At 38.4% G+C, this 11,378-nt stretch overlaps 1 long non-coding RNA gene across 1 annotated transcript; it reads right to left on the bottom strand.

Moving 5' to 3' along the window:
- Window positions 1-2,446: 2,446 nt before the first annotated feature.
- On the bottom strand, window positions 2,447-9,615 carry LOC106314154. Its single transcript, XR_001264562.1, has 2 exons — window positions 9,534-9,615; window positions 2,447-4,820 (listed from the first exon to the last, which is right to left on the bottom strand). It is a non-coding gene; the product is annotated as an uncharacterized LOC106314154 (long non-coding RNA).
- Between the last annotated feature and the right edge of the window lie 1,763 nt (window positions 9,616-11,378).

The following is an 11,378-nucleotide window of genomic DNA, read 5'->3' as shown; positions in this document are numbered from 1 at the left end:
ATGATAGATTCAAAATGATATGTTAATGTTTGTATTTGACAATTAAATTTTAGTAAACCTAAAAGGAACTTGGAACATATATTGTCATTTTCTCAAAAAAAAAACAAAACATATATTGTCATTAATTTACGATGTTTGTGAGTGATCATCTTATGTCTAACAATCATTTGGAAATGATATTCAACATGTTTCATAGTTGTATATTTGTCTACGTAGTTTGTGAATCAATACCTTAAATAGGGATTGTTTGTGATAATCGTTAACATTGATACTACCAATTGCCCATAGTCTTAAGTTAGGTCAAGAAAATAAATGTTTGTCAAGTTATCATAAGCATAGACTGTGTGTAAAGTTTTTTTTATGGAAAAGGTATATAATCCGTCAACATGTACTTAGGTAAACCGCAGCAGTGAATACTTTTGGTGGAGACCCACCCATTCTCAAATACTGAAGCAGTGAATAAAGATTATACAATACACCGCGTTTTATATTACGTTTAAATGAAACATAAAGGTATTCATGTTATGTGGTCGGGATTTTCATTTTTTACCAGTGGCATGGTTTTGTAAATTGTCTAGTAATTAAAGAGTCTTTCTAAAGCATGTCTCAGAGTGAATGTAAGCATGACACCTTAGCAGGTTTGTATGTAATTAACTTACAAAATCAAGGTTACTATTTCAAATTGTTTCTCTATTAATAAGAAAGGGATCTTAACCATGTTAAAGTCATACTTCCATAATAATTATATGGTAATAGTATATATGGGTGTAAATATTATGCAAAAGGTAGAGAAAAATAAGAAGATCAACCCAACTGTATGCATTTCATTAGTCATGAAATATGAAATGGTCTTTTTTACATATTTCTAGTTAACATATGAAAATTAGTAATGGTTGAGAATAAAGAAATAAAAGAAAGACTATCATTCATCAGTCGTGAGAATAACATTTTTATGACTGACTAGGGGTTTTCCCAGGCTATACCTGGATTCGGAAAAATATATTTACATATAATATATAAAATACATAAATTATGGTTAATTTAAAAAAAAAATTATATTTTATAACGAATTTAAAATGCTTGAAATTTAAATTTAACGTGGCTATCTTTTGATTATAATATATATATATATAGGATGATGAAGATGCAGATCAATAAAAGTTAATTAAAACTGTAATCTAAATACTTATTTATCTGACATATTTGTTGGATTCTCATGGAAATATGTTATTAATCACTATTGATCCAAACTTATGCACAACTTGTAGTTTCAATAGAAAAATCAACAAATAATCAATAGTCATATATATATATATATATTTGTAAACTGATGGATAATATTTAAGATATGTGACTCATTTTATCAAATTGTGTCATTAATTTATGCATATCAAGTCGAATGGTCGAAAATACCTTGATAACTGGGAGCAATGACTGGAGTGCAAGAGTGTGGTCTATCTCTAGTCTTCAGAGGCTCATTCGATTCTGTTTTAGCATGCCATGCAGAAAAATACATAAATTATGGTTAATTTATAAAAAAAAATATTTTATAACGAATTTAAAATGCTTGAAATTTAAATTTAAAGTGGTTATCTTTAGATTATAATATATAAATATTAAAGTGGTTATCTTTTATATTCTCGTCCTGTTACATTTATCTATTTGGAACTTGGAATAAGCTAATTTATCCTCCCGTAAGTAATTTTACTAATAAAATGGTAATAATTTTTTTGCGAGGAGACTTATGGGAGGAGAAATTAACTTCTGGGATAGATCCTAAAGCCGGAACCGAGAAAAAAAATAGAGAATTATTAATGACTTGGCTCGAACCTGTGTTGATTAGAATCATGTTATCAAATTTAAACTCAATGATCAAGTATTTTGCTGTTATTGAAATTTGACCAAAAGAATATGGGATCAGGATGTTAAAATAGATCATTGGTTCGTTTATAGAATTGTTTATGATTTTAAAGTTTTCAAAATACACATTTTTAGAAGAAAAGAACAGCAGCAACGTACTACCTTTAAGCCTTGATGTTTCTTTTCGAAATCAAAGATTTACAATATTTTCAGAACTGGCTGCTGATATTATCATGGATCTGTGATTATTCCTTTGTGGAGTGTAGAGTAGTCAACATATTGTACTGCCCCAGCATGGCATGCTAAAACAGAATCGAATGAGCCTCTGGAGACTGGAGATAGACCACACTCTTGCACTCCAGTCATTGCTCCCAGTTATCAAGGTATTTTCGACCATTCAAATGCCAGAAAATGTAAACATATTAGAGTTATAGTCACCTATACGAAGAACTACAATTTTCATAAAAGCTGAAATCTTGTTTCTAGGCATATATTGTTATTCCGCCTTGCTTCATTTTTTTAGATGCGGTTAAATCACCCGTTCAAACTTTAATAATTTAGATGACCAAAAAGAAATCCCATCTCATATCTTTCCCTCAAATTTATCATAAAACAAACACTCATCAAACCAAACATATTAACTATCTCAAAATCTTTCTACATATAAGAGAACTGTAACGACCCAGTTTTAACAAACCATACTTAAAATTTGGTTTGATTATTTATTTAAACTAAACCAATCTGAAAAATAATTTCTCCTTAATGGTTTAGTAAACCAGACATGCTTATATATTAATTATAAGTATTTCTTTATTCTTAAAACCTAAAACGTGAACTGTAGCGCAGCCATCTTTTATCACCATCATCTTCTTCATTAGCCACCTCAAGCCATCTTCACGTTTCTCCCTCCATTAGTTGGTCCAACGACCATCATTGACCATCATCTTCTGGGAGTAAGTAGCCAACTCTTTTCTCTACGTGTTACAGAAAGCGGATCTCCAATCGGATTTGTATTCTAGAAGTTATGTGTGTTTTACCAAGGGATATTTCTGCATAACACATCTGAGGCCAGTATTGGGGAAAGTCAGCAACGGATTATCAAATCATAGAATTTTGAAGTCAAATTTTCATGGTAAATTCTAAACTCACAGATCTACTTATAACAGAAAGCAGATCATCATTTGGAATTTCGGTTTAAATGTTATAATGTTATGGTTGTTTATTTGAGACTGATCTCTGCAGAGCGAGTCCACGAACAGTCAACTTCATAAGCGTTTTGCTGTTTATCCCGACTGACTTAGAAAACGAGCGAGATACCTTTGGAAAGGTCTCGTTGTCAGCTTTCCAGATCATTCTTCAGATCGACAAACTGAGGTACGGTTAGGAAGTTATGGCCATTTTAATTTCGGGTATCAACTCTGTTCAAATCCGAAAATCATAAACCTAGTCTTCTAATTTGGAAAACCTAAATCTATTGTTTTAGGAAAGTTTCTTATGGACCTAAGCCATTAAATTCTCGTGTCGCAGTTGACCGTATCCTCCGTTGTCTATTTCATCCAGTGGCTAAGGTGAAGGTTATTCCGTTTAATCCCGTGCTAGTTTAGTACTACCATTATGGAAAGTTTAGTTTCGAAACATATTCCGTCTCTGTGAATCGAGTCTAACTGGAGTCTTGTTTGTTTTTATTTTATTCTTTTTCTAAACCGGAAATCGGAAATTAGATGATTCAACTGTTGATCGATTTGGGTGATGTTAAAAGACGGTTATATATAAGTATACATATAGTATGGATTGGTTAGCCGGATACAGGGAAGTACTTCTGTATCGGCCTATTTGTGTGGAGATTACGGGGTGTACAGGGAAGCACTTCTGTACTACGTATGAGCTGCGGGAGTACAGGGAAGAACTTCTGTACTACGTGGCAATTGTTTGTGTGGAGATTGTGGGGCGTACAGGGAAGCACTTCTGTACCACGCATGAGCTGCGGGAGTATGGGGAAGCACTTCTATACTACGTAGCATTGTGTATGAGGAGAATGTGGGAGTACAGGGAAGCACTTCTGTACTACACATACTTTTGGTATACATAAAAATTTATATATCTATATCCGTAAAAGGAGAATGCGGGGTGCAACGAATAGCTATGTACTATAAGCGCATTGGTTGTTATGTGTGGCGCATTAGGTGCCGTGTTTGTTTCATGTTAGAGCTAGGCCTACATAGTCGTAGTGTTATGTACTGAGTCAGTGGTTTGCGGTTTAGCATCCCATACCTCACTAAGTGACTCTCCTGTTGCTCACCCCTCTTTTCTCCCCTTTCCAGGTGAGACTGTCGAGCATGAGTGATTGCTATCGGATTGGTGCTTTTGGTCGTTTACTTCTTTCCATTTCAGACTTGCGGGTTTTATGGTTTTATCGTATTTTCTGGATTTATTACATTATTTGGATTTATGACTATTTGTCGTATTTATGATATGTGCAGACGATTTATGAGGATTAATAAATAGAGATTTTACGATTATTATTTATTATTTTATTTTGGAGAGTACAGGTATTACAAGAACCTCAAGCTTAACTATGCCTAAAGAAAATGCCTGAAGGGAATTAAATATACGTCAAATATAAACCTGCAATCATGCTGTAGATTGCAAACCAAAACGCTTGTCATGAAGTTTCTTCTACGACCTCAATATCTACTCATTTAGGGCTTGGCTTTGATCCCTCCTCCCATAACCGTTGGTGGTGACGGAGTGTAGCTCCTTCTCCTCACCAGAGGGAAGCTTCAATCTCTCTATCAGTCGATCAACAAAAACTGGGTCATAAAGTCTGCCATGAATGTTTGTACTTCAAAAAAATACATTAAGACACAACAAACACAAGAGTTATTAGCATCAGCGTCTAAGAGACCTTCAAAGAAGCATTCAAACTGGTCGGGAATCATAAGATTTTGAAGCCCTGCAATCTGCCAAATCACATCAGTCAGGATCAATATATGAAATTACTTAATGCAATTACTTACTACAGATCATACGTACATATATCACTTTTTCAATTCTTTTATTATAAAGACTTAAAAAGTGAGACGGATTGAGATCTTAAATTACATGATTTCAAGCTTTGACAACGACAGTGTTAGTTTGAATGATTTCCTTGATGTATTCACAAGATTACAAAGGTATATATCAGCCAAGCTGTTACACGTGAGAGCTAACTATTCCTACAATATAGGGGCTGTTACAAACAGAATAATATTCCGCAAGAATAGGGGCATATTCTTTCACCCTCCCTCAGTCGAAGCGTTCGGTTGTCGGACGGTGAGACTGGTTCGGAAGTCATTGAACAACGAGGTAGGTAGCCCCTTTGTGAAGATATCCGCATATTGATATGCTGTTGGAACGTGTAGCACCTTGACTTGTCCTAACGCGACCTTTTCCCTTACGAAGTGAATGTCTAATTCGACATGTTTGGTGCGCTGGTGTTTTACCGGGTTGACTGATAGGTATACTGAGCTGATGTTATCACAGAAAACAAGAGTGGCACGAGAAGCTGGGCGATGAAGCTCCAAGAGTAAGTTGCGTATCCAGCACGTCTCTGCAACCGTGTTCGCCACGCCTCTGTATTCTGCTTCTGCACTGGAACGAGAGACCGTTTGCTGCCGTTTGGATGACCAGGTGATTAGGTTGTCGCCAATATAGACACAGTAACCTGAAGTAGATCGTCTGGTGTCCGGACATCCAGCCCAGTCCGCATCAGAGTAGGCTGTGATGCTGGTAGAGGTCGGCTTGTACATTTGTAAGCCATGTCCCTTCGTGCCTTGAACATAGCGTATGATGCGTTTAAGTGCGTTCAAGTGTTGCGTTCGTGGATCATGCATAAAGAGGCATACCTGCTGCACTGCATAGGCTAAGTCTGGGCGTGTGAAGGTAAGGTACTGAAGAGCACCTGCGAGGCTTCTGTACTGCTTAGGATTTGCGATTTTTTCTCCTGGTTCCGCAGACAGCTTTGAATTGACGTCAGCTGGAGTTGAAACCGGCTTGCAGTCTGACATTCCAGCTCTCTCGATGATCTCTGTTGCATAACTTTTCTGAGACAAGAACATGCCAGCATTGTTATATTCTACCTTGATTCCCAAGAAATAACTGAGTTTGCCCATATCTGTCATTGGGAATTCTTTTTGTAGACTTGTAATGATCCTTTGTAGCAATGCAGGGCTCGAGCCAGTGAGGATTATGTCATCAACGTATAAAAGGAGATAGGCAAGGTCATTGTTGTTTTTGTAAACAAAGAGAGAAGCATCTGATTTTGTAGTTACAAACCCGAGACGCTGAAGGAATGAGCTGAAGCGAGCATTCCATGCGCGAGGGGCCTGCTTGAGGCCATACAATGCCTTTTCCAACTTACAAACGTGATGCGGATGTTGTTTGTCTACAAAGCCGGGAGGCTGATGCATGTATATATCCTCCGTGATCGTGCCATGAAGGAACGCATTCTTGACGTCTAATTGCCTCAGTTGCCATCCTCTGCTTAGCGCTTCATTGAGCACCGTTCTGATTGTCGCCGGTTTCACCACTGGACTAAAGGTCTCATCGTAGTCTATCCCCTCTTCTTGTGACTTTCCATTTGCTACCAAGCGCGCCTTGTGTCTTTTTGGTCTGCCTTCTGCATCAAGTTTCAACTTATACAGCCACAAAGAGTTAATTATGTTAACACCTACTGGCCGTGGTACAAGCCTCCATGTCTTATTGATAACCTGAGCATCATATTCTTCTGTCATTGCCGGATTCCAATTGGGATCTAACAAAGCTTTTTGATGATTGTTTGGAATGCGAGAGGCAGAGGAAGTAAGAAGAGAAAAGATTTTCTTTGGCTTGACTATACCAAGCTGACCACGAGTTGTCATCCTCGGTGCAGGAGCTTGAGGGATGACTCTGGTTTGAGTTGGAGCATGTGGAGCAGCTGGTGAAGTTGGTGGCGGAGGTATAGTGTTTGGTGGCAAAAGAGATTGATTTTGAAGGATAGACTGAAACATAGGTGATGTTGCAGAATCAAGAAAGGTGTACGTAGTTTGGGGAGAGGATGTTTTCTGAGCTTTAGGAAATGTAGACTCGTCAAAGATAACGTGTCTTGACATTATGATTTGGTTGGTTTTGAGGTCTAGACATCGATAGCCTCGTTGATTGACAAGGTAGCCTAAAAACAGACATGGCTTAGAGCGAGCAGCCAGCTTGTGAAGGTTGGAATGATTGACATTAGGGAAACACAAGCATCCAAACACACGAAGATGATTGTATGTTGGTGGGCTACCAAAAAGAACCTGATGAGGGCTTTGCTTGTTAATGGAGGAAGAGGGCAAAATGTTTGTGATGTGACACGCAACGTGAAGAGCTTCAGCCCAAAACGTTGGCGATATCTGAGCTTGAAAGAGAAGAGAGCGGATGGCATTGTTTAAAGTGCGAATCATTCTTTCAGCTTTGCCATTTTGCTGAGAAGTGTAGGGACAGGTAAACCTGAAAAGAATCCCATTTTGATCAAAGTGTTTTGAGAACTGAGTATTCTGATATTCCCCCCCGTTGTCACATTGAAGAGCTTTGATATTTGCCTCAAATTGATTCTTAACATAAGTAGTGAAATGAAGGAATTTAGAAAACACTTCACTCTTTTGTCTCAAGGGATAGACCCAAACAAAGTGAGAGTAGTCATCGAGAAATAGAACATAATACTTAATACCGCTGAGGCTTGGTATTGGAGATGTCCAAATATCCGAGTGGATAATATCAAACGGTTTTGAAGTTTTATTAGATGACTGAGAGAAAGGAAGTTTAATGTGTTTACCCAGTTGACAAGCATTACAAAAGGGAATGCTGTCCTTATTACAAATGAAAGAGCTAGAAGAGATTAGAGATTTTAATTTCTCGTTATTTGCGTGTGCCAAACGCTTATGCCATAAAGAAGGAGAAGCTGAAACAAAAGCTAAATGTTCTTGAGGTCGTTGGAGATGCGACGGGACCGAGTAGAGTTCTCCAGAGCTTTCACTGCGGAGTAGAGTTTTCTGAGACTGAAGATCCTTCACAGAAAAACCAAATGGATCAAACTCAACAGAACACCAATTATCTCTTGTAAATTTTCTTACAGAGATTAAGTTTTTGATTATATTTGGTGCAACAAGAACTTTGTTTAGATGTAAGGGACGAGAGGTGGAAGGAAGGAAAGAATTTCCACCAGATAAAATAGGGATAGAAGAGCCGTTTCCAACAATGACAGTGTGTTTGGTGTTCAGTTTATCAACAGACTGTAGGTTACCTGGCGTTGAAGTTAGGTGTGAAGTTGCTCCTGAATCCATGTACCAGTTGCTGCTAGGTTCTTGGAGAGTCATGGTATTGAACATCTCTGAGAAGTCTCGCGTAGGTTGGTAGTTGTTATCCATCATGTGTGCCTCTTGTGGTGATGTAGTTGTTGGTCGTTGGGAGAATGAGCGTTGTTGCATGGCGTTTGATGGATAAGACATCCATGGATTGAGTTGCTGCTGCTGCCAGTTGTTGAACGGGGCATTCCAGTACTGAGGTGGTTGCATGTTCCAGTTCATGTAGTTCTGCCGCTGATTAAAGTTGTAGTTGTGGCGGCCTCTTCCACGAGATCCTCGCCTATTACCTCTGTTTCCCCTGTTTTGATTCTGTTGGCGTTGCTGAGTGTCCGGTCGTGACGTGGAGTCAGCGGTTACAAGCGCCGTAGAGGAGGAGGCATTGTCTTTGTGTGAGGCAGTGACTTTGGTGGACTTCTTCAACCGGGTTTCTTCTAGCTCAAGCATGTTGCGAGCTTCTTCAAACGTTGGGTAAGGCTTCTGATGCTTGATCACATTAATGATGTGGTCATATTTCTCATTCAACCCGTTGAGCATGTACATGACAAGTGTCTTGTCGGAAACAGGGGCATCAACGTTTTCAAGTAGATCAGCGATTGATTTTAGTTCCTGAGAGAACTCGCGAACAGTTTGATCCCCTATCTCCTTCGTCCTGAGATCATTGTCAAGCTGAATAGCTCGAGAATCCTTGTTGTTACGGAATTGGTTCTCTATGCGCAGCCACACGTCGCGGGCTGTTCCACCAGTTTTGAAGGATGATTTGAACAGCGGTGGTGCAAGCGTCCCGTAAATCCAGAGCTTGACAAGACCGTCACGTTTCCTCCAGAAAACGTCGTCATCATCATCTGGTACAGTCGAACCATCGACATGACCTAAGAGGTCAAATATCAAGCAGTGCGTGAGGAACAATTCCCTCCACGCATCATAGTTGAACACGTCTAGATCCAACACCAGTGGGATGTGATGTTTGATGTTTGTCACTCCAAATGCTCTCTCAACCGTAGCCATGATAGTTTGATTGTAGAAGAGTGTTTGGGAGATAGCAAACGAAAAAAGAAAGATGAAAAAGAGAAGGATCAAGAAGAATCCTGCTCTGATACCATGTTAGTTTGAATGATTTCCTTGATGTATTCACAAGATTACAAAGGTATATATCAGCCAAGCTGTTACACGTGAGAGCTAACTATTCCTACAATATAGGGGCTGTTACAAACAGAATAATATTCCGCAAGAATAGGGGCATATTCTTTCAGACAGAGCTGGATGATTTAATACACAAAACCTCGGCGAAATTGTAATCGTGAATATTGGGCTTACCTGTCAATACGGAGCCGCACAACCCAAACATCTAAGACGAAGATCATCGAACGTGGTGTGATTAACCACAGCTGGGGAAGCGAGAGCATCGCTGGCAAACACTGTTGGATGGAGGGGTAATAACTTGCAGGGAGGAGAAAGTCAGAATGAGGGTGAGGCGGCCAACAACCAAGGCGGAGAAAGTCGAAGGTGGCATGAAGAACGGCTGGCTGAGAAGCAACAGCAGTTGAGGAGAGCGGTATGCTATTTGAGATGTTCCATTCCTGGCTTGACATCCACTATATATAGTGATGGGAGTGGTATCGGTTTTGAAACGTTTGAGTTACTAAGGGTATCATTAAAGAGGGGAAAATGGAGAGGTAGAGGGAGATTAAGAGTGCCATAGATACTCGTTGGAGAATCATAGCGTGTAACGTAAATTAGATGAAGGGAGGAGAAACCCAGATTCTTTTTCTCGTCGTCTCAGAGCTGATCGGGGTGGCAAACCCTAGTTCACAAATGTAAACGAAGGTCAGACAGTTTGCTGGTGTTTTGGCCCATTATCAGTAATGTAAAAATGGGCTTCCGTTTACCATAACATTAATCATCTTACTTATGGGCAATCTCGTTAGCTATTGGCCCAATGACTACACTAAACATATTCGTGAGCAAAACATATTGGTAGCTTACTTGCCAAAACCTTATAACATGATTTGGTAATTTTTTCATCTGACGTGGACAGTCTATCTGAAGTTCTTAAAGCATTATTAATCCTGAAAATGTTCACGGTTTCTTACGCAAATTTTTTTTATTTTTTTTAGTTTGTCTGAAAAAAAAAAAATTTAAAAGCGAACCAATCGCGGACCGCCATGTATCGGTGAGATCCGCGAACAGTGCAAAAAACCCTTCACAATCGATCCTTATTTTGTTGTTTCTACCACCGGTTTTAAAAATTATGTTGGGATCCACGCACTAATTTGTTTTAAGAAACCCCATTAACTACCGCGATAATTATTGTCTTATTCCCCTTTTATTATTTGTTTGATTACGAAACAAATACTATAAAATACTATCTCCGTTTTTTAATATAAGTCGTTTTAGAGAATTTTTTATGTTCTAAATTATATGACGTTTTCGGTTTTCTATGTAAAATTTATTAACATTTAATGTTATATGACCCAATGATAATAAACCTTCTATTTTATTATTGGTTGATTTGTGATTAGGTAAATAATTAATGATGTTTTTGTGTACAAACTATAAAAATTTAATGATTTCATAATCTATGTGCACAATTTTAAAACGACTGATATTAAAAAATGGAGAGAGTACTAGAGAAGAAAAGTCTTTTTCTTTCCTTTTTTTGGACAACATGAAAAGTCTTTTCTTTATATTATGATTTCTCAACGTAAACTTCGTTTATCTTGGAAGAGCCTTTTCCACAAACTTTGTTTATTTTGTTTGATCCATTTATTTAACACCCCACGATCTGCTATTCTTTCACTATACACAATTCTAACCCCTGTTCAAAAACGCAGCCGCCTAGCCGCTTAATCGTCCGCCTAGGCGGTAGTCGCAGACTGAACGTGGCGAAGAGGACCAACTCGGTGACTCTACGCGGGGTTGCAATTTTTTCATTACTCGCCCGCGTAATACTAAAACGCGGCGGAAAATAATAAAATCGGTTGATAAATGTCAGTTCAAACTCAATTAAAATCAAAGCCGAAGAAGTCTAGACACACACTTAACACTTCGTTGCTTTAATTGAGATTGATCTTCGATACCTGAAACCCTAATCGAAAAAGTGGAGACAAAATCAAGCGTTGAACTGAAGCGTGGAGATGAAATCAAACGTGGATTGAGAGT

This window comes from Brassica oleracea, chromosome C9 (genome assembly GCF_000695525.1).
Source record: "Brassica oleracea var. oleracea cultivar TO1000 chromosome C9, BOL, whole genome shotgun sequence".
NCBI classification, from domain to species: domain Eukaryota; kingdom Viridiplantae; phylum Streptophyta; class Magnoliopsida; order Brassicales; family Brassicaceae; genus Brassica; species Brassica oleracea.
This window is presented reverse-complemented; position numbering and strand designations above follow the sequence as displayed.